Source organism: Salmo salar, chromosome 01 (genome assembly GCF_965601325.2).
Source record: "Salmo salar chromosome 01, fSalSal1, whole genome shotgun sequence".
NCBI lineage: Eukaryota > Metazoa > Chordata > Actinopteri > Salmoniformes > Salmonidae > Salmo > Salmo salar.
Window position 1 is genome coordinate 64,854,711 of NC_138291.1, and position 24,824 is coordinate 64,879,534.

At 38.5% G+C, this 24,824-nt stretch overlaps 1 protein-coding gene across 1 annotated transcript in view; it reads left to right on the forward strand.

The window, feature by feature from the left end:
- Positions 1–24,824, forward strand: part of LOC106607182 (protocadherin-15) — a 177,025-nt gene that overhangs the window by 108,396 nt on the left and 43,805 nt on the right. The window lies entirely within an intron of this gene.

A 24,824-nucleotide genomic window follows, 5' to 3' on the forward strand; every position in this document is an offset into this window, starting at 1 on the left:
GTCCGATTTACAGTAGCTATTAAAGCGAAAACATGCCATGCGATTGTTTGAGGACGGTACCCCAGATAAAAATATTTTTCCACCGGCACAGGTTTCATACATTCACAAATAACGATTAAATATTCACTTACTTTTTGAAAATATTCCTCTGATTTGTCATCCAAAGGTCCCAGCTGTAACATGTAGTGTCGTTTTGTTAGATAAAATCCTTCTTTATATCCCAAAAAGTCAGTTTAGTTGGTGCCATCGATTTGAGTAATCCACTCGTTCCACCTGCAGAGAAAGGAATCCGAAAGTCTACCCCTAAACCTTGTTTCAACAAGTCAAAATACGTTTCTACTTACTCCTCAGATACCCTAAAATGTAGTCAAACTATAATATTTCTTACGGAAAGAAGTATGTCCAATAGGAAACAGATTTTAGCAGGTGTGTAATGTCTTCATAGCGCACGCAAACCAAGACTCTGTCCTTCTGCTAAAACTGATATTTCTTATTGTATATTTGTGCAATTGAATTTAGGATACCTTAAACACCACAGGACTTTTAAAGTTTGTATTTGTATTTGTAAATGTATTTATTAGGCAGCAGCTACTCTTCCTGGGGTCCAAACACATTAAGGCACTTACATTACATATAAAACAAAAGATAAAACAGTACATCATATGACATTACTAGACCACTACATATCTGCAATACAAAATGTGTAAAACCACCATACAATAATATTACAATGTACATGGGTGTAGAGAGGGTGTGCTAGTGTTTGTGTGTGTATGCATGTGTCTGTACCTGTGTGTGTGTGGGTCTCTTCACAGTACCCGCTGTTCCATAATGTTTATTTGTATTATTTTTTTATTTGTATTACTGTATTATTATTATAATGTTATTTGCATCAGTTACCTGATGTGGAATAGAGTTACTTGCATTGATGGCTCTATGTAGTACTGTACACCTCCCATAGTCTGTTCTGGCCTTAGGAATGGTGAAGAGACCTCTGGTGGCATTTCTTGTGGGGTACGCATGGGTTTCCGAGCTGTGGGCTAGTAGTTTAAACAGACAGCTCGGTGAATTCAGCTTGTCAACACTTCTTACAAAAACAATTAGTGATGAAGTCAATCTCTCCTCCACTTTGAGCCACGAAAGATTGACATGCATATCATTAATGTTTGCTCCCTGTGTACATTTAAGGACCAGCCGTGCTTCCCTATTCTGAGCAAATTGTAATTGTCCTAAGTCCCTCTTTGTGGCACCTGACCACATGACTGAACAGTAGTCCAGATACGATAAAACTAGAGCCTGTAGGACCTGCCTTGTTGATAGTGTGGTTAAGAAGGCAGGTCAGTGCTTTATTATGGACAGACTTCTCCCCATCTTAACTACTTTTGTATCAATATGTTTTGACCATGATGGTTTACAATCCAGGGTTACTCCAAGCAGTTTAGTCACCTCAATGTGCTCACTTTCCACATTATTCATTACAAGATTTAGTTCAAGTTTAGGGTTTAGTGAATGATTTGTCCAAAATACATTGCTTTTAGTTTTTGAAATATTTAGGACTAAATTATTCCTTGCCACCCATTCTGAAACAAACTGCAACTCTTAGGTTAGTGTTGCAGTCATTTCAGTCACTGTAGTAGCTGATGTGTATAGTGTTGAGTCATTTGCATACATAGACACAAGGGCTTTACTCAAAGCCAGTCGAATGTCGTTAGGAAAGATTGAAAAAAGTAAGCGGCCTAGACAGCTGCCCTTGGGAATTCTTGATTCTACCTGGATTATGTTGGAGAGGCTTCCAATAAACAACACCCTCTAACTACAATATAGCAGGGTGTGTAAAGCCACAACACACAAGTTTTCCCAGCAGCAGATTATGATCGATAATGTCAAAAGCTGCACTGAAGTCGAACAAAAAAGCCCCCACAACCTTTTTATCATCAATTTCTCTCAGCCAATCATCAGTCATTTGTGTAAGGTTTGTGCTTGAATGTCCTTCCCTGTAAGCGTACTGAAATGAAAGTCTGTTGTCAATTTGTTACAGTAAAATAGCTTTGTATCTGGTCACACACCATTTTTTCTAAAAGTTTACTAAGGTTTGGTAACAGGGTGGTTGGTTGGCTATTTGAGCCAGTAAAGGGGGCTTTACTAGTCAGGTAGTGGAATTACAATTTTTCTTCACTCCATGACTGAGGGCACACACTTTCTAGTAATTTAAATTGAAGACATGGCAAATAGGAGTGGCGCTGTCATCCTCAGTAATTTTCCAACCATGTTGGCTTGTCATTGTTAATAGACAACAGTATTTTTTTTACCTCTTCCACACTCACTTTACGGAATTCAAAATGACAATGCTTGTCTTTCATAATTTGGTCAGATATACTTGGATGTGTAGTGTCAGCATTTGTTGCTGGCATGTCATGCCTAAATTTGCTAATCTTGCCAATGAAAAATCATTAAAGTAGTTATTTAAGCTTTTTACTATCATTCTTTATATCATTTATCTTTGCTTCATAGTATAATTTCTTATTTTTATTTAGTTTTGTCACATGATTTCTCAATTTTCAGTACGTTGTGCTGCCAGACTTATTTGTCATACCATTTGCCTCATCCTTCTTAACCATACATTTTTTACATTTTTCATCAATCTAAGGGTATTAAACTGTTTGTACTGTCATTTTCTTAATGGGTGCATGCTTATTAATAGCTGGAATATGCTTTTTCATGAATGTGTCAAGTACAGCATCTGGTTGCTCCTCATTACACACCACAGACCAGCAAATATTATTTACATCATCAACAGAATAATCACTACAGGTTGGAGGGTGTGTATCTTGTCCTGTAGTTCATTCAATGTAATGGGAGAATCCAATGGGTTCTGATTCTAAGTTTTGTAAATTGTCATGTATACAGTATGTTTTTGCTCTTGGTTCTTTGTTATATGGCCGAAAAGGTTGTAGTAGTGGTTAATCCGTATATCTTCATTTTGTATACAGTGGTTCTTCCTGTAAAAGTTGTGTCATACTTCAGCCCACCTTGCGGGCTGACTCAGAATTCTATGGCACGTTATTTAATTTTCAGCCATTGTTGTCATTAATGCTAGTTAGTGATAGTTTGACCACCAGAGGTCATTTTAATTTTTGTGATATTGGCTGTACTAGAGAATTTAAAACCTTTTTTTGTAAGAACATAGTATATGGGATTGATTTTACATTTTGATTAATTAATTTGATTAATATTATGGTGTTTCTATTCCAAGAAAAATGAAAAGCAAAACCCTCAGGGTTTTCTTAAGGAAAATATGGCGCTGTACAACGTGACCATTTCCACACCCTAATTGTAGGCTAACCAATACCCAAATGGAGATTCAGTGAAAAACAAATCGCATTGATTTATCAAAACCAGTCCCCATGCTTGTCTCAGAGCAGGGCGAAACGGTGCTGAAATAGTTGACCACACCCGGGTAGGCTATGGCTTCAAATACTATTATAACAATTGGATGACGGATGGGCCAAAACAAATAAGGAATCATATTAGCACAATTAATTGGCCTACACTACAAATGTAACATGTTTAACCCATATGATTAGTACATAATAAATTCAGTGACAATAAGATAATTTTACCTTTATTTAACCTCTTGGGGCTAGGTGGGACGCTAGCGTGCCACCCGTGGTGCACTCCATCAACAGCAGGTGCATTTCAAGAGCGGCAAATTTGAATCCAAATAAATGTCAAAATTCAAATTTTTCAAAAATACAACTATGTTACACCATTTGAAAGATAAACATCTCCTTAATCTAACCACGTTTTACGATTTCAAAAAGGTTTTACGGCGAAAGCATAAATTTAGAGTATGTTAGGACAGTACATTTACAAGAGTTGTGTGTAATGTTTTGTCAAGTCAAAGACAGGGTCACCAAAACCATAAAACCAGCTAAAATGATGCACTAACCTTTTACAATCTCCATCAGATGACACTCCTAGGACATTATGTTAGACAATGCATGCATTTTTAGTTCTATCAAGTTGATATTTATATACAAAAACAGCGTTTTACTATGGCATTGATGTTGAGGAAATCGTTTCCCTCCAATAACCGGCAGTCAAGTCAGCGTCACAAATTAAATAATTAAAATTAGAAAACATTGGTAAAATATTATATTGTCATTTAAAGAATTATAGATTTACATCTTTTGAACGCAATCAACTTGCCAGATTTAAAAATAACCTTACTGGGAAATCACACTTTGCAATAATCTGAGCACTGTGCCCAGAAAAATACGCGTTGCGATACAGACTAGACGTCATGTTGGGGAGATCTAAAATCGAAAATACTATGTAAATAATCCATTACCTTTGATTCTCTTCATCAGATGTCACTTCCAGGTATCACAGGTCCATAACGAATGTAGTTTTGTTCAAAAAAGCTCATCATTTATGTCCAAAAATCTCCGTCTCGTTAGCACATGATGTAAGCCAGCCGGACTTCTCGTCATGAACGAGGGGAAAAAATATATTTCCGTTCGTTCAAACATGTCAAACGTTGTATAGCATAAATCATTAGGGCCTTTTTTAACCAGAACATGAATAATATTCAAGGTGGACGAATGCATAGTCTTTTATAACGTATTGGAACGAGGGTACCCAACATGAAGTAGCGCGCCAGGTGTCTAATGGGACATCACCGTTCCATGGCTCTTGTTCGGTCAGATCTCCCTCCAGAAGACTCAAAACACTTTGTAAAGGCTGGTGACATCTAGTGGAAGCAATAGGAAGTGCCAAAATATTCCTAAACCCCTGTGTTTTTCAATGGGATAGGTTTAAAGTCAATACAACACATCAGGTATCCACTTCCTGTCAGAAAATGTCTCAGGGTTTTGCCTGCCAAATGAGTTCTGTTATACTCACAGACACCATTCAAACAGTTTTGGAAACTTTAGAGTGTTTTCTATCCATATATAATAAGTATATGCATATTCTAGTTACTGGGTAGGATTAGTAACCAGATTAAATCGGGTACATTTTTTTTATCCAGACGTGCAAATGCTGCCCCCTAGACCCAACAGGTTAACTAGGCAAGTCAGTTAAGAACAAATTCTTTTTTTCAATGACAGCCTAGGGACAGCAGGTTAACTGCCTTGTTCAGGGGCAGAACAACAGATTTGTACATTGTCAGCTCGAGTATTCGAACTTTCAACCTTTCGGTTACTAGTCCAACGCTCAAACCACTAGGCTATGCTTCTGCTCTATTTGATCTGATTACGCACATAAAATCACTGTCTCTATTCAATTATTATTTTTGTCTATTTTTCTGTGCGTTGATTGGTGAGAAAAACAGGTCTACGTAGCCTACTGTAGGCTACACTACTTTTTTTAATGTCAATATTTCTTCAGAACAATTTGCTTGATAGCAAGATAAAATGTTGCTCTCAAAAAGTATCAAGAAGAAAGGTGGATAATGAAAATGTAAGTTTCAGAGAATAATGTACAGAGACATATGCGTTCATCTCTCCATCTTTTCCCAATGCCAAACCAGTGTGTCTTATTTGCAATGAAAATATCGCTGTTTGCAAATAATTCAATCTCAGACTAATTATGAATATAAGCATAGAACTTCAGTGGCCTTCCTGCCCCATATAGAGGCCCGACGCAGAAACATTGAATAGTTAACCTCTCTAGGCTAGGCGGGACGAATTCGTCCCACCTACGTAACAGCCACTGCTATCCTGTGGCGCGATTTTCAAAACCTTAAAAATCCTATTACTTCAATTTCTCAAACATATGACTATTTTACAGCCATTTAAAGACAAGACTCTCATTAATCTAACCACACTGTCCGATTTCAAAAAGGCTTTACAACGAAAGCAAAACATTAGATTATGTCAGCAGAGTACCAAGCCAGAAATAATCAGACACCCATTTTTCAAGCCAGCATATAATGTCACCAAAACCCAGAAGACAGCTAAATGCAGCACTCACCTTTGATGATCTTCATCAGATGACAACCCTAGGACATTATGTTATACAATACATGCATGTTTTGTTCAATCAAGTTCATATTTATATCAAAAACCAGCTTTTTACATTAGCATGTGACGTTCAGAACTAGCATACCCCCCGCAAACTTCCGGGGAATTCGCTAACATTTTACTAAATTACTCACGATAAACGTTCACAAAAAGCATAACAATTATTTTAAGAATTATAGATACAGACCTCCTCTATGCACTCGATATGTCCGATTTTAAAATAGCTTTTTGGTGAAAGCACATTTTGCAATATTCTAAGTACATAGCCCAGGCATCACGGGCTCGCTATTTAGACACCCGGCAAGTTTAGCACTCACCATAATCATATTTACTATTATAAAAGTTTCATTACCTTTTGTTGTCTTCGTCAGAATACACACCCAGGACTGCTACTTCAATAACAAATGTTGGTTTGGTCCAAAATAATCCATCGTTATATCCGAATAGCGGCGTTTTGTTCGTGCGTTCCAGACACTATCCGAAATAGTAAAGAAGTGTCACGCGCATGGCGCAATTCGTGACAATAAAATTCTAAGTATTCCATTACCGTACTTCGAAGCATGTCAACCGCTGTTTAAAATCAATTTTTACGACATTTTTCTCGTAGAAAAGTGATAATATTCCGACAGGGAATCTCCTTTTCGGCAAACAGAGGAAAAAATCCCAAAGGCGGGGGCGGTCGGGGTCACGCGCATAAGCTAGTGTCTCTTGATCGGCCACTTGAGAAAGGCGATAATGTGTTTCAGCCTGGGGCTGGAATGACGACATTCTGTTTTTTCCCGGGCTCTGAGCGCCTATGGACGACGTGGGAAGTGTCACGTTAGAGCAGAGATCCTTAGTAAATGATAGAGATGGAAAAGAAGTTCAACAAATGGTCAGACAGGCCACTTCCTGTAAAGGAATCTCTCAGGTTTTGACCTGCCATTTGAGTTCTGTTATACTCACAGACACCATTCAAACAGTTTTAGAAACTTTAGGGTGTTTTCTATCCATATGTAATAAGTATATGCATATTCTAGTTACTGGGTAGGAGTGGTAACCAGATTAAATCGGGTATGTTTTTTATCCAGCCGTGTCAATGCTGCCCCCTAGCCCTAACAGGTTAACAGCAAGCTGCACACACAGCTTTTTTTTGCGACATATTCTGAAATTTAAATGCGTTATATCTGCAGTTACAATGAAGAGGGAAACAGTCGTGGAAATGGTGGAGAAATTTGAGACCTTTACTAGGAAGCTTGAGTTGTTCGATTTGGACTTGTCATCTGGAAGGCTACTGAACTTCAGCACACTGAAGAAATGACAGGCAGAGGGACCAGCCGCAGCATTGTCACAAAGGTGATGGAAGATTTCATCAAGCAGCTGAGGGAAAACTTATCCACCAGATTTGAAGACTACAGCATGCCCAAGGATATCATTGCGTTTGTACGTGATCCTCTCACAGTCCGCCCAGGTGGAGAATTCTCCTTCCTTGCTAACAAAACGATACACTCGCTGGATTAGGTTTTAAATTGTATATTGAACCTTTATTTAACTAGGCAAGTCAGTTCAGAACAAATTCTTATTTACAATGACGGCCTACCCCAGCCAAACCCGGATGACACTGGGCGAATTGTCTGCCGCACTATGGTACTCCCAATCACAGTCAGATGTGATACAGCCTGGATTCAAACCAGGGGCTGTAGTGATGCCTCTTGCACTGAGATACAGTGCCTTAGACCACTGTGCCACTCGGAAGCCATGACCAATATTACCAATATATATTGTCCTGCTAATAGCACATCCTAGAAAAGGTGTTTGCAGAATTCACAGCCTGCTACGCTTGTGAAAAACAAAATGCCTCCAACTGTCCATCACTACTGTAAATAAAAACTCATAATATCTAAGGGGCTTTTATATAATTATAATGCAGGGTTAATAGTAATAATAATAATACTTTTCCCCTTCCACTTGTTAAACCTCTTACATCTAGACGTTCCGCTAGCGGAACACCTGCTCCAATATCCAATGATAGGCGTGGCACGAATTACAAATTCCTCAAAAATACAAAAACTTCAATTTTTCAAACATATGACTATTTCACAGCATTTTAAAGACAAGACTCTCCTTTATCTAACCACACAGGCCAAGAAATTGTCAGACAGGGCACTTCCTGCATGGAATCTTCTCAGGTTTTGGCCTGCCAAATGAGTTCTGTTATACTCACAGACACCATTCAAACAGTTTTAGAAACTTTGGAGTGTTTTCTATCAAAAGCTAATAATTATATGCATATTCTAGTTTCTGGGCAGGAGTAATAATCAGATTAAATCGGGTACGTTTTTTATCCGGCCGTGAAAATACTGCCCCCTAGCCATAACAGGTTAAATGTTCCAATTGATAAAGTATTTTTTTTTTACTCAATTAATATATTTGAGTTTAACCCCAATATTTTTTAAATTATTTGTTCAATCTTTTCTGGTTGATTAATCTGAAATTGTAGTAAACTTTCTATGGCTTGTTTAAAAAATAACTATATTTTGGAGATTTTCAAATAACCGAAAGTGAGCGAGAAAAAGGCCATTCTTGAACATGGGGTGAGACATTCTTACTAATTTGTAAGTAAAGCCAGTTCGTTATTTAGAATAATTTATTTATGTTTTTTTTCCGCTGGACCCTATGTTAGAGAGGACTTTTTAGGACCACATCATGTCTATTGTCCTGCTAGTAGCCCTTGTGAAACATGGGCTTCATTCATTGAATATATTTTGGAGATTATTTCGTTTTCAAATAACTGAAGGTTATTGGCTGTACTAGAGAATATAAAACCTTTTTTTGTAAGAACATAATACATGGGATTGATTTCAAAAAATTTTGCTTAATTAATTTGATTAATATTATGGTGTTTCTATTCCAAGAAAAATGAAACCCTCAAGGTTTCCGTTAGGAAAATATGGCGCTGTACAATGTGATCTTTATTTAACTAGGCAAGTCAGTTAACCTCTCTGGCGCAGGCGTGCGTGCCGCTAGCGACCCACCTCGACAACATACGGTGAAATTGCAGAGCGCCAAATTCAAATTACAGAAATAGTAATAATAAACATTCATGAAAAAACAAGTGTTATACATCAATTAAAAGATTAACTTCTTGTTAATCCAGCCGCTTTGTCAGATTTCAAAAAGGCTTTACGGCGAAAGCATAACATGCGATTATCTGAGGACAGTGCCCCGCACACAAAAGCATACAAACATTTTCCAACCAAGCAGATGAGTTACGAAAGTCAGATATAGCAATAAAATGAATCACTTACCTTTGAGGATCTTCATCTGGTTGCAATCAGAAGGGTCCCAGTTACACAATAAATGGTTGTTTTGTTTGATAAAGTCCCTCTTTTTATCCCAAAAACTCAGTTCTTTTGGCGCGTTTTGTTCAGTAATCTACAGGCTCAAAGGCGGTCAAAACATGCAGACGAATACATTCTAATAGTACCACTAAAGGTCGTCGAAACATGTCAAAGAATGTTTATAACTAATCCTCAGGGTGTCAATTATCTAAATAATTGATAATATTTCAACCGGACAATAGCGTATTCAATAGAAAGGAAGAAAAACGAAGGGCGCACAATCGGTCATGCGCACAAACCAGTACAGCATGCTTCCCCAGTCACCTAACCAAAAGGGATTTTTCTTCGTGGTTTTTCAGAAAACAAGCCTGAAACCATGTCTAACGACTGTTGACATCTAGTGGAAGCCATAGGAACTGCAATCTGGGCCCTAACCAATTACATAGTCAATAGGCATTCAATGGAAAACCACTCACATCAAAAAATCTCACTTCCTGGATGGATTTTCCTCAGGTTTCCGCCTGCCATATCAGTTCTGTTATCCTCACAGATATTATTTTAACAGTTTTAGAAACTTCAGAGTGTTTTCTATCCAATTATACCAAGTATATGCATATCCTAGCTTCAAGGCCTGAGTAACAGGCAGTTTACTTTGGGCACTCCATTCATCCGAATTTCCGAATACTGCCCCCTGTCACTAAAAAGTTAAGAACAAATTCTTATTTAAAATTTTTCATTTCACCTTTAATTAACTAGGCAAGTCAGTTAAGAACAAATTCTTATTTTCAATGACAGCCTAGGAACAGTGGGTTAACTGCCTTGTTCAGGGGCAGAACGGCAGATTTGTACCTTGTCAGATTGGGTGATTTGATCTGGCAACCTTTCAGGTATTAGTCCAACGCTCTAATCACTAGGCTACAATGACAGCCTACACTGGCCAAACCTGGACGACACTGGGCCAATTGTGCGCCGCCCTATGGGACTCCCAGTAACGGCCAGTTGTGATACAGACACCCTAACTAAGAAATACATTTGACGATACATTCTCCCCCTACCCTCTTCTTGGCAAGAGTCTATTGTCCTGCTAATAGCCCATAATAGCGGTGTACAACATGATCGGTCGGGAGTAGGCTACAGTACTACTGTAAGAGCAAAATAATCCTAACATTTCCACACCTTAATTGCAGTCTAACGAATACCCAAACAGAGATTCAGTGAAAATAAAAATCTCATTGATGTATCAAGACCAGTCCCCATGCTTATCTCAGAACAGCGCTTTCTTGAGCTTAGAATGCTGTCTTTTTACCATTCCACTTGTCTCTTCCATTAATTTTGAAAGAGTATGTTCCAGTAAGCAACTATTTGTTTACCTTCATTAGACAACTTTGTTCCAATATTTCTCTAAATCAGTGATATTTATTCCCATAGTAATTCATTATGGATCCATAACTAAATGAACATCTGCATTTTGAAAGAGTATTTTTATCATTATTTTATTAACGAAAGCATAAAGATGCTGATGACGAAATATAGTACTGTACACTATATGCTTTTACATTTGGATAATAAAGCATTTAAAGCATTTTGAAGATATAAGCCACCTGCATTTGTTTATTAGGCTACTTTGCAGTCTGACAAGTAAACATAGCCTACAATAATACCTAATTCCTTACATAAGGGAGAGAAGGCCAAGTCTGTACTACAGAATTCGGGCATGTAGGAGACCGGGGCTCAATTCTCCGACGGGGAGGAACGAGTAGGCTATCCTTATAAATAAGAATTTGTTCTTAACTGATTCCATATGTGTTATTTCATAGTTGTGATGTCTTCAATATTATTCTACAATGTAGAAAATAGTACAAATAAATAACAATCCTGTAATGAGTAGGTGTGTCCAAACTTTTGACTGGTACTTGCTTAAATATTTTGATAATATTATGGTGTTTCTATTCCAAGAAAAACAAAAAACCCTCTGGGTTTCCGTTAGGATGGAACGGAAAATATGGCGCTGTACAACGTGATGGTCGGCAGTACAGTACTAGGCTATTTAGCTAAAGAATCCCTGTGTCGTGCGGGCAGGTCACACGGGAGACCGGGGTTCAATTCCCTGACAGGGAGGAAGGAGTAGGCTGTCCTTGTAAATAAGAATTTGTTCTTAAAACTTCTTCAGGATTGGTTGGTCCCCTGTGGGACGGTTGAGCTAACATAGGCTAATGCAATTAGCATGAGGTTGTAAAAACAAGAACATTTCCCAGGACATAGACATATCTGGTATTGGCAGAAAGCTTAAATTCCTGTTAATCTAACTGCACTGTCCTTTATACAGTAGCTATTACAGTGACAGAATACCATGCTATTGTTTGAGGAGAGTGCAACATTTTTAACATGAAAAGTTATTAATAAACAAATTAGGCACATTTGGGCAGTCTTGATACAAACATTTTAACAGAAATGCAACGGTTCATTGGATCAGACTAAAACTTTGAACATACACTGGTGCTGTCTAGTGGCCAATATCTAAATTCCAGCTGGGCTGGAATAATACATTATGGCTGTTCTCTTGCATTTCAAAGATGATGGGACAAAAGAAACGGTTGGTTTTTCTTTGTATTATCTTTTACCAGATCTAATATTGTCATATTCTCCTACATTCCTTTCACATTTCCACATACTTCAAAGTGTTTCCTTTCAAATGGTACCAAGAAAATGCATATCCTTGCTTAACCTTTCTGGCGCAGGCATTCAGCTAGCGACCCACCTCGACAACATTCGGCGAAATTGCAGAGCGCCAAATTCAAAATACAGAAATAGTCATAATAAACATTCATAAAAAATACAAGTGTTATACATCGGCTTAAAGATGAACTTCTTCTTAATCCAGCCGCTTTGTAAGATTTCAAAAAGGCTTTACGGCAAAAGCATACCATGCGATTATCTGAGGACAGCACCCCGCTTACAAAAGCATACAAACATTTTACAACCAAGTAAAGGAATGATAAAAGTCAGAAATAGCGCTAAAATTAATCACTTACCTTTGAAGATCTTCATGTGGCTCCAGACACAAGAGTCCCACACAATAAATTTTCGTTTTGTTCGATAAAGTCCCTTTTTATATCCCAAAAACTCAGTTTTGTTGGCGCGTTTTGTTCAATAATCCACAGGCTCAAAGGCGGTCAAAACATGCAGACGAATACATCCTAATAGTACCGGTAAAGTTTGTTGAAACATGTCAAACGATGTTTATAATTAATCCTCCGGTGGTCAATTGTCTAAATAATTGATAATATTTCAACCGGACAATAGCATATTCAATAGAAAGGAAACACAACGAAGGGCGCGCAATCGGTCATGCGCACAAACAAGCTCTGCGTTCTTCCTCAGTCCACTGAGAGAAAGGTCTCATTCTTCTTCATGTTTCAGAAAACAAGCCTGAAACAATGTCTAAAGACTGTTGACATCTATTGGAAGCCATAGGAACTGCAATCTGGGTCCTAACCCATTAGAAACTTTATAGGCATTCAATTGAAAAGTACCCACATCAAAAAATCCCACTTCCTGGATGGATTTTCCTCAGGTGTTCGCCTGCCATATCCGTTATGTTATACTCACATACATTATTTTAACAGTTTTGGAAACTTTAGAGTGTTTTCTATCGAAATCTACCAATTATATGCATATCATACCATCTGGGCCTGAGTAACAGGCAGTTTACTTTGGGCACGCTTCTCATCCAGATGTTGAAATACTGCCCCCAAGCCATAAGAAGTTAAGGGCCTGAGCTACAGGCAGTTCAATTTGGGTATGTCATTTTAGGCGGAAATTGAAGAAAAGGGTCCGATCCTTATTAATTAACTGACTAGTTAAATTCAATCTGGAGTGCCTGTGCTCATAAATTCAGAGTGTTCTGGCCTTACAACGACGTATTGGCTAGATTGCTAGGTACTTCCAGACACAAATGAGACCACTCTGACCATTTTACTCACCCTAGCATAGCTGGTTAGGTTTTGTGTTAACCAGAGCGTTGGTGATTGTAACTGTGCTTCTGGAAACAATTTAATTACGCTTTTTTGCCGATGTTTACTGACACCGGCCATATTCAACAGGTGTTGAGCGCTCGTAAATTCATTATTCTGCGCTCTGGTACACTCACACGAGAGTGCTCTGAAATCGCAGTAGATAGCCAGAGCGAATTTACGAAAGCACCCAAATGTCCATTGAGAACACACAATGACTATACCATTTAGCTAACCTAAGAATGACAGGAACAATCAAGTCCATAAACGTTGAGTAGTTAGATATCCTATAGTTAATATACTGGCAAGTTTGATGTATATCTACTAACATTAGGTAGATAGCTAACATACCGGTACATACTGCTGTAATGATATGCTATGTGGTTCGTAAGGACAGCGTAGCTAACAAATTGTCAGCCAACATAACATGTAAGGTAACTTATTTGAAAAGTCATTACTTTATTACATTGAGTAGCAAGCTACCGCAAGGACGCGCTCTATCGACTGCGGCTTGAGCATGGTGTTGGTGGACTTCGGGCAAGAAGGTTGAGGTTTCGAAACCTGCTCCCTGCTTGTTTCATTTGAAGTCGTGCAGAATTGTTAGTTTATTATTTGGTTTATATTGCCCATTCATTGTCAGTAAGAGACACAGTAGTGCATTTGGACATAAAAGCATAATCAGTGCTCTAACTCCCCTTGTTTGTTAGGGAAAATCTGGTCTGTCATAGGAGGGGAGTTTTTCACACCTAGCTTGGCTATTAGACTATTCTTTAGTAACGGTCTAATGTTCAGCTATTAGCCCCCCTCCCCAACTTGCAACAAATTGTTGTTACTCCCATCTCGTTCCTCGCCCTCTTCCTTGCGTCGTTCTCCGCCTGAGTGTCTCGCTCGTAGGCATGCTGGCAGGATATGGCAGCACCTTCGGTTGTGCATCAAGAATTCTGCATAGCAAGTTTGTATGAAGGTCTGGTTATTCACAGGCAAATTGTTATATGCTGTGGAGGTACATTTGTGTCTTTTTGTTGAGAGCAAAACTTTTTTTATTTTTAACCAAAAATAATTGTTTTGAAAGCAAGAATGAGGCTTTAAAGTTAAAAAAAAATGTTGCAATCAAATATTTTGTAAAAGAGCGCAAAACTTCCATTTTATTCTTGCATTTTATTCCCCAAAAATAATTTGAGAGCAAAAAATGTATTTGAAAACAAAACTGCAATTTAATTCCGCTATCAACCACCTTCCATTTTGGCCATTATTTGAGTGTCAGTCTGGCTGCAACCTTTACTGTTCAGCCTACTTTCCGACACAAAGGATGTCATAGCGGACACCTACGAAGGACTGTGTGATGATGGCATCTCAGGTAAGCAGCACTGGGCGTTCTTCCGTCCAACTTCTACATAGCTAGTAGTTAGCTCCTACGATTCAGTGTTAGTTCATAACATTCTACTATATTACATAAATACATACATATCGTAGAATAATAAATAATTTAGCTACAAACGCCTGTTCTCGCCATTTTCAGTTGAATTCATCTAACTTTCTTTCATGGCAACTCATAAGCAGGCCATGTCCTATTTGTTTCATAGTCGATACATAATCATATTTAATGACAGTGTAACGGTTAGCTTTTTTACAGAAGGATGAAAGAACACAATATGTCTGTCAGGGAATGCTGTTCTGCTATGTCGGATAAAGAGTTAGATCAGAAAGTCAGGGCCATTAAGGCAAGGATGCCCCATGCGGGCTTTAGAATAGTCAAAGGAAGTCTCCAAACAATGGGCCATCGTGTACAATGGCAAAGAGTTAGGGAGTCTTGCAGCATATAGATGGTGCAGGTATCATTGCCAGAATGATCCAGCTTTGTTGCATCGCTCGGCAAAAATACTCTGTTCCTGCTCCCCTGTCTCTCGTCCACATTGATATATATCATAAATTGATAAGGTACTGAGATGTATAATTTCTCCATCAAATCTAAGAAGTTATTTTCACTTTTTTATTCTTAATTATTCATAGACCAATGTTCAATGATTTATGAAATTGGAGTTGTTCTTCATCAACTGGAATACATAAATAATGAAGCAGGTTAATAGGTTAAACATTTCACTTTTAATTCCAGTTCTTTTTTTCAAGATAAAACATCGTCATCTTGGCGGTATAGATGGATTTTCAAGGAAGGTAAGTATATTATTTTGTATGCATATTGCATATTTCAATCACCTAATTAATATACAACCACAATACCAGTCTGGTGTTAAGCTTTCTGTGCTGTATTGACATATCCTGAACATAACATCTGCTGCTTTAGAATGAACGGTCATATCACAGTTATTGTTTTCATATCTACAAAAAAGAAGCCATTTTCTTTACTTTCAGAGTGCAAGCTGATCAAGGGGTTGAAAATGTAGATTTTTACAGATGTATGTTCACTATCCGAGGAACAGGCCGTGGAAGCTTTATTGCTGGCAAAAGTGTCCATAACCAGAGGTAATTAAACTGTTCTGTGTTCTTTTTCTCTCTACCTCTCTGCCTGTCTTGTTGTACATGGAACCTGTCTCACATGCAGTAATTAAAGATGTCAGCTGCTAATTTTCAGATTTACACCACATCAACACTCAGCCATTTTCACTGGACTATCAAGCCCCTGTTGCTGCCAAGTCATGATTTCCCAGGGGTTTAGCCTTGCAATAACCAAGTGGTGAGACACATATCCCTCTATATTTAAATGTTTCAGGTACACTCAGATAGGTAGGTGTCTGCGTCACGTACAGACAGTAACCAATCAGAGGCACACACAACTTGCATTTCTATAACATTGGACCCACCTCAGTGTTCACTATTCATGGAGGAAGAACACAGGACCACAGAGATTAGGTTCCTCCCCCCAACAAAACCTTTTTTTATTTCTCACTGTTAGAGTGGAACGCTTATGGAGAGATATTTGGAGTGCTGTCAGTAATACAACTTGCTGCACAGTTTGGAGGAAGAAGGCTACCTTGGCCTGTCAAATTCTATCCACCTCTTCTGTGTGGGATATGTGTTCCTACCTCGTCTGCGGGCAGATCTACAGCATTTCACAGAGAGTTGGAATAATCACCCTTTAACCTCTATGGGCTAGGTGGGACGCTAGCGTGCCACCCGTGGTGCACTCCATCAACAGCAGGTGCATTTCAAGAGCGGCAAATTTGAATCCAAATAAATGTCAAAATTCAAATTTTTCAAACATACAACTATTTTACACCCTTTGAACGATAAACATCTCCTTAATCTAACCACGTTTTACGATTTCAAAAAGGTTTTACGGCGAAAGCATAAATTTAGAGTATGTTAGGACAGTACATTTACAAGAGTTGTGTGTAATGTTTTGTCAATTCAAAGACAGGGTCACCAAAACCATAAAACCAGCTAAAATGATGCACTAACCTTTTACAATCTCCATCAGATGACACTCCTAGGACATTATGTTAGACAATGCATGCATTTTAGTTCTATCAAGTTCATATTTATATCCAAAAACAGCGTTTTACTATGGCATTGATGTTGAGGAAATCGTTTCCCTCCAATAACCGGCAGTCAAGTCAGCGTCACAAATTAAATAATTAAAATTAGAAAACATTGGTAAAATATTATATTGTCATTTAAAGAATTATAGATTTACATCTCTTGAACGCAATCAACTTGCCAGATTTAAAAATAACCTTACTGGGAAATCACACTTTGCAATAATCTGAGCACTGCGCCCAGAAAAATACGCGTTGCGATACAGACTAGACGTCATGTTGGGGAGATCTAAAATCGAAAATACTATGTAAATAATCCATTACCTTTGATTCTCTTCATCAGATGTCACTTCCAGGTATCACAGGTCCATAACGAATGTAGTTTTGTTCAAAAAAGCTCATCATTTATGTCCAAAAATCTCCGTCTTGTTAGCACATGATCTAAGCCAGCCGGACTTCTCGTCATGAACGAGGGGAAAAAATATATTTACGTTCGTTCAAACATGTCAAACGTTGTATAGCATAAATCATTAGGGCCTTTTTTAACCAGAACATGAATAATATTCAAGGTGGACGAATGCATACTCTTTTATAACGTATTGGAACGAGGGTACCCAACATGAACTCGCGCGCCAGGTGTCTAATGGGCCATCATCGTTCCATGGCTCTTGTTCGGTCAGATCTCCCTCCAGAAGACTCAAAACACTTTGTAAAGGCTGGTGACATCTAGTGGAAGCAATAGGAAGTGCCAAAATATTCCTCAGCCCCTGTGTTTTTCAATGGGATAGGTTTAAAGGTAATACAACACATCAGGTATCCACTTCCTGTCAGAAAATGTCTCAGGGTGTTGCCTGCCAAATTAGTTCTGTTATACTCACAGACACCATTCAAACAGTTTTAGAAAATTTAGGGTGTTTTCTATCCACATGTAATAAGTATATGCATATTCTAGTTACTGGGTAGGAGTGGTAACCAGATTAAATCGGGTATGTTTTTTTATCCAGCCGTGTCAATACTGCCCCCTAGCCCTAACAGGTTTTAAGTACAGTGGTGAACCTGACACTTCACCAGCTGTTGCCTTAGCACTACACAACGGATATAAATGATCTAGTCATCATCAAGCTTCAAGTGGTATTTATGTATTCATTTGTGATCTGGTAAAAGTCTAGTAATGACATTATCCTCATGTCTCTCACCAGGTGAGACTACACACACAGTTATATCAGCTGTGTTGGTGAAGCCCTCCCACATCTGAACTGGCTGACACAGAGGGCACAGCATGATCATAGGTGAGAGGTCACTTGGTCGGGTCAACAGGAAGTATTATTAAAGAGATGCTTTACATTGAAATACAGACAGAGATGTAGTAGTCCCAGAGTTAATGATCCAAGGTCAGTTTTGCATTCCACCTCCTGATTTAAGATGACTGACCGTGTTAGAATTAAAAAAAAACAAGGCTTAATCATGCTCTCTCGTCTGCAGGTATGTTTTGATGTGAGAGAGGAAGCCAGTCCCGTCATCGCCACCTCACCCGCTCTTAAGATAACCTTCGGGCCGACTGGGAGCCCAAGGCTGGTTAGGAGACACCGCTAGAGACACTATGTAATTGTGATGAACTGAGAGAATATTAGGTTAGCACTGTAATTCATTAATCATATGCTGTCTTCCCTGCTCCTCTGTTTATATTTTCTGTCTTCTACACCTCTCTCCCACCTCCTCTTTGTTCCTCTTTTTTATAATGCACGCCATCTATGCATTGAAGTACAGATTGAACTTGTATTTATAATATACTATTACAATTATAATATTTATAATGCATGTATTATGTATTTATAACACCTGGATAATGAACTTTCAATAAAGCGTTTGACATTCTCCACTGGTTGAAATGAAGTAGCTCATTGAAATACTACACCTATCCTGTGTCCTAAGATTAATGCAGATGAAGAGAGTTAGATATGCATAGGAAGTGTAGTGTACTGTTTTTTTCTTCTGTATATATGAATGACAAAATCAGCCTTTACTTAAATCATGTTTCTAGTCTATTGCATAGTTACAATGTGTAATCATTGATGTCCCAGGAGCAGGAGTGGTAAACACTGTTGAAGTGTATAATTGTAATACATACATGCAGACACAGCATCATTCAAAGAATGGAGTTTGATACACCTGGTATTGGATATAACTGAAAAAGAATGTCTCACAGAGATTCATACCTGAACTGCACCTTTATTTGCCAAGGAAGAGTACATAATCAGTGAATATATTCAATGTATAGGCTACAATTTGGGGATCTCATTCGTGGTAATAACTACAGTACATGTATATAGGACTTGCGTCCTTGGCACAATAAAGTTATTATATTCTACTCAATCCATAGGCTTCATTAATGCCATTCAGACTTGAAGTCGATACAACAACTATGATAGCTGAGGTTCATAGGTTCTGAATTAATATTCATACCAAACGTTTTAGGGTCCTTACACAGATTGGCTACATACTGTAGCTAGCTACATATCCATAGGCATACAGTTAATTTTATCCTCCACTACACAATAAGAAAATAAATAGTTAGCTAGCTATGTTACATCAGATGGATTGCATGGCAAATATAAGCAAGGAAAGCTAACACAATTGTACATTCAATTTGCAGTAAATGTTTTAGCTATCTAGATTCTTTACATCCACTGTTTCACAAGACGACAGCCTGGTTTGCTGGTTTTCTCAGGAGTCCCTAAAACATGAAACAACATGAATTACAATGTCATAACACTAGCTAGCTAGCTGGCTATGGTTAGCGAGTCAGCTAACTTGCTAAATAGCGATTTTCATAAATTCTGAAAATTATGATTTTCAAAAAATATGCACAATTGTTTGTCTCTACATTAACTAACAAATTCCTCTCAATTGTACATTTTTTGCTTGACTCGTTTTGAAGTTGTAATTACTTACATTTTCTTCCACTGTAACGTTTTGTCAGCCAACTTTGCTGAAGAATGTCACCAGCGATGGATGGCTCACGTCAAATTTGTCATTGGAACCACTCGATATGATTGGTCATATGAAAACCTTGGGACCCAAATGCATAATGAGTGCTCTAACTCCCCCTTGCGGTGGTCTGGAGCAATGAAACCATGATGCTGGATACCTCTAAGTCCTGTATGGTAAGCTCGCAACTTTTAACCTCTTACATCTAGGGGTTCCGCTAGCGGAACCCCGTTCCGCCAGCGGAACCCCTAGCCAACAGCCAATGGGATCGCATGGCGCGAAATACAAAAACAACTAAAATACCACAATTCAATTTTCTCAAACATATGACTATTTTACACCATTTGAAAGATAAACCTCTCCTGAATCCAACCACGTTGTCCGATTTCAAAAAGGCTTTACAGCGAAAGAAAAACATTAGATTATGTTAGGATACCACCACAGCAAAAAAACAACAACACAGCCATTTTCCTAGCAAGGACAGCCATTTTCCAAGCAAGGGTAGCTGTCCAAAAGCACAAAACCAGCTAAAATTATGCACTAACCTTTGACGATCTTCATCAGATGACACTCCTAGGACATTATGTTAGACAATACATGCATTTTTTGTTCCATCAAGTTCATATTTATATAAAAAAAAACATTTTACATTGGCGCGTGACGTTCAGAAAATGTATTCACCCCAAAATATCCGGTGAATGTGCACCATAATTTACAGAAATACTCATTACAGAATAAAAATAAAAATGGCTAGCCCTGCGTGAGAGCGCACAAAGTAAGTCAATGACCCCAGCCCGACCACTTACTGTTCCGTGTATTATTCAATCAAATTGCATTGTAGAAGCCTCAAACAAGGTTCTAATGACTGTTGACATCTAGTGGAAGCCTTAGGAAGTGCAATATGACATCACAGACACTGTAGTTTAGACAGAACATCATTTGAAATGCCTACAACCATGTGAGGTCAAACTTCCTGGTTGGCTTTTTCTCGGGTTTTTGCCTGCCACATGAGTTCTGTTATACTCACAGACATCATTCAAACAGTTTTAGAAACTTCAGAGTGTTTTCTATCCGAATCTACTAATAATATGCATATCCTACCTTCTGAGTCTGAGTAGGAGGCAGTTTAATTTGGGTACATTTTTCATCCGGCTGTGAAAATACTGCCCCCTATAGTGAAGAGGTTAAAGGAGAAACCACTGATATTGGCTCTCTGCCCAAAATTAAATTTAGAGGATTGGAAGCTTCTAAATTAATATCTAAGGGACATTTTTCATTAGGGCAAATCTGGAAAATGACATGGGCAAGAGACGGTGGTAATACTTTTCCTTTTGTATACTATAATACTGTACATGGCATCCAGGTCATTTTTAGAATAAAAACCTTGGTGTAACAACAGTTTTAGTAAGTAATACTGATGAGTGGAAACAAAAAACATGATTGTATTTTTATATCACCCATTCACGGTCAGTTAGAGACACATTAGTGCCTTGAGACCCAAAAGCATAAGCAGTGCTCTAACTCCCCCTTGCGGTTGTCTGGAGCAATGAAGCAGTGACGCAGGGTACCGTAATAAAACAGAAATTACCTCTAAATCCCGCAGCATAATCTCAAAACCTTTAATTGAGCAACCACTGTAGCTACATCTTTGTGTTGTTGTTGACTTTATTCTGTGGATTCTTCAACCAAATTGAGTTGTTTTCTGATTTTCCTTCTTTTTTTGTATTTCTCTACTGTTTCAGTGTTTCCCCATACCAAAGGGGTATGTTCTGGGTCTCTGGGTCTCTGTGTTTTTGGTTGGATAGGTTTCAAAATGTATTTGTAGGTTTTTGCACTCTTCAGCAAACCATTCTCACTGCTGTAAATGTTCTTAGGCTGCTAAGTTTACACCGTCACTATTTCAGGAAGTTGTATTGGAGGGATTTAATTTATTTTTGGACAATTGTTCTTTGGAAGGTTTCTACGCCATCTTCCTTCCATCTATAGCATTTATTAATAGCATGCAGTCTGTTGGGCTTTCAAGCCTCATGGTTGAGTATTGCTCTGTTCAAGTAGGTTGTGATTTTTCTGTGGTCTGATAGGGATGTCAGTGGGATGACTGTGAACGCTCTGAGTTGAGGTCTGTGATAAAGTAGTTTACAGTATTTCTGCCAAGGGATGAGCTGTTGGTGTACCTACCATAGGATTCCCCTTGCAACCTACCTTTGACTATGTACAGACCTAATGTGCTACAGAACAGCTGAAATTGTGACCCGTTTTTGTTGGTTATGTTATCATAGTTGTGTCTAGGATCAGACAATCTTTTTCAATTCTCGCCTAAAATGACATACCCAAATCTAACTGCTTGTAGCTCATGACCTGAACCAAGGATATGCCTATTCTTGATACCAATTGAAAGAAAACACTTTGTGGAAATGTGAAATTAATGTAGGAGAATATAACACATTAGATCTGGTAAAAGATAATACAAAAACATGCGTTTTTTAATTATTTTTTTGCTGTTGTTCCATCATCTTTGAAATGCAAGAGAAAGGCCACAATGTATTATTCTAGTTTAGGCGCAATTTAGATTTTGGCCACTAGATGGCAAGAGTGTATGTGCAACGTTTTAGACTGAACCAATGAACCATTGCATTTCTGTTCAAAATGTTATAATCATGTCTACCCAAATATGCCTATTGGTTTATAGATACATTTTCAAGTTCATAACTGTGTACTCTCCTCAAATAAGAGCATGGTATTATTTCACTGTAATAGCTACTGCAAATTGGACAGTACAGTTAGACTAACAAGAATTTAAGCTTTCTGCCCGTGTCAGATATGTCTATGTCCTAGGAAATGTTCTTGTTCCTTACATCTTCATGCTAATCACTTTAGCGCATGTTAGCTCAACCGTCCCTTGGGGGGGGGGGGGGGGGGGGGGGGTGATCATCAATCCCGTAGAGGTTAAAGCACTTTCCCTCAGGTGTTCCTGAGAGTAGTTTAGATCCTAGGGAGGAACAGTAAGTTAGAGGTTGATGGTGGATCGATGGTTGTCTATTCTCATCAGACTGAAATGGGCAGGAGGTGTGGGTGGTCAGGGGAGATGGACACTGTGAAGATGGACAGATGTATCGGTGGTGGTGAACATAGAAGGAGTGCTCTTCATGGGCAGCAGTAAAATATGAGAACACAATCCTACAGTCTTGACACAGATGAACAGATGAGATAGCACTCCAAAGGTGAAGGGAGGATTACCTTACTTACATCTAGACGTTCCGCTAGCGGAACACCTGCTCCAATATCCAATGATAGGCGTGGCGCGAATTACAAATTCCTCAAAAATACAAAAACTTCAATTTTTCAAACATATGACTATTTCACAGCATTTTAAAGACAAGACTCTCCAGAAATAATCAGACACCCATTTTTCAAGGTAGCATATAATGTCACAAAAAACAAAACCACAGCTAAATGCAGCACTAACCTTTGATGATCTTCATCAGATGACAACCCTAGGACATTATGTTATACAATGCATGCATGTTTTGTTCAATCAAGTTCATATTTATATCAAAAACCAGCTTTTTACATTAGCATGTGACGTTCAGAACTAGCATACCCCCCGCAAACATCCGGTGAATTTACTAAATTACTCACGATAAACGTTCACAAAAAACATAACAATTATTTTAAGAATTATAGATACAGAACTCCTCTATGCACTCGATATGTCCGATTTTAAAATAGCTTTTCGGTGAAAGCACATTTTGCAATATTCTCAGTAGATAGCCCAGCCATCACGGCTAGCCATTTAGACACCGACCAAGTTTAGCCCTGATCAAACTCCGATTTACTATTCCAAAAGTTTCATTACCTTTGTTGTCTTCGTCAGAATGCACTCCCAGGACTGCTACTTCAATAACAAATGTTGGTTTGGTCCAAAATAATCCATCGTTATATCCGAATAGCGGCGTTTTGTTCGTGCGTTCCAGACACTATCCGAAATGGTAAAGAAGGAACGCGCATGGCGCAATTCGTGACAAAAAAAATCTAAATATTCCATTACCGTACTTCGAAGCATGTCAACCGCTGTTTAAAATCAATTTTTATGCCATTTTTCTCGTAGAAAAGCGATAATATTCCGACCGGGAATCTCCTTTTCGGCAAACAGAGGAAAAAATCTCAAAGACGGGGGCGACCAGGTCACGCGCCTAAGCCCAGAGTACCTTGATCGGCCACTTGAGAAAGGCGATAATGTGTTTCAGCCTGGGGCTGGGATGACGACATTCAGGTTTTTCCCGGGCTCTGAGCGCCTATGGACGACATAGGAAGTGTCACATTAGAGCAGAGATCCTTAGTAAAAGATAGAGATGGCAAAGAAGTTCCAGAAATGGTCAGACAGGCCACTTCCTGTAAAGGAATCTCTCAGGTTTTGACCTGCCATTTGAGTTCTGTTATACTCATAGACACCATTCAAACAGTTTTAGAAACTTTATGGTGTTTTCTATCCATATATAATAAGTATATGCATATTCTAGTTACTGGGTAGGATTAGTAACCAGATTAAATCGGGTACGTTTTTTATCCAGCCGTGAAAATACTGCCCCCTAGCCATAAGAGGTTAAGAACATATCTTCATGTGACTGTCATCTCTTCTTTTAGTCTTTAGACGAGGGCTGTTCCATGTCGGTTTTTCGTCCTCACGTTCTGATTCGAAGCTGGAACACCAAGTTAGTGCAATTAACTCAGGTAGAAGCAAAAATCAAAAGTGTTTTTGGCCTCCATGACCGGAATTGAACAGCCCTGCTTTACACTGTAGAAAATATACAGTACCTACTAGTCTAGTGTGTCAGTGGGTTCATTAAGGATTTGGATTCAGTACCTTTCAGTGATATACCACCTCTCCCTTTCTCTGCCAGCAAGAGGGCATCATATTATTTCTCTAAGGGAAGCTTCAACAAAATAAACCCAGCGAAAACAAGTTAATGTGCCCAATTAGTT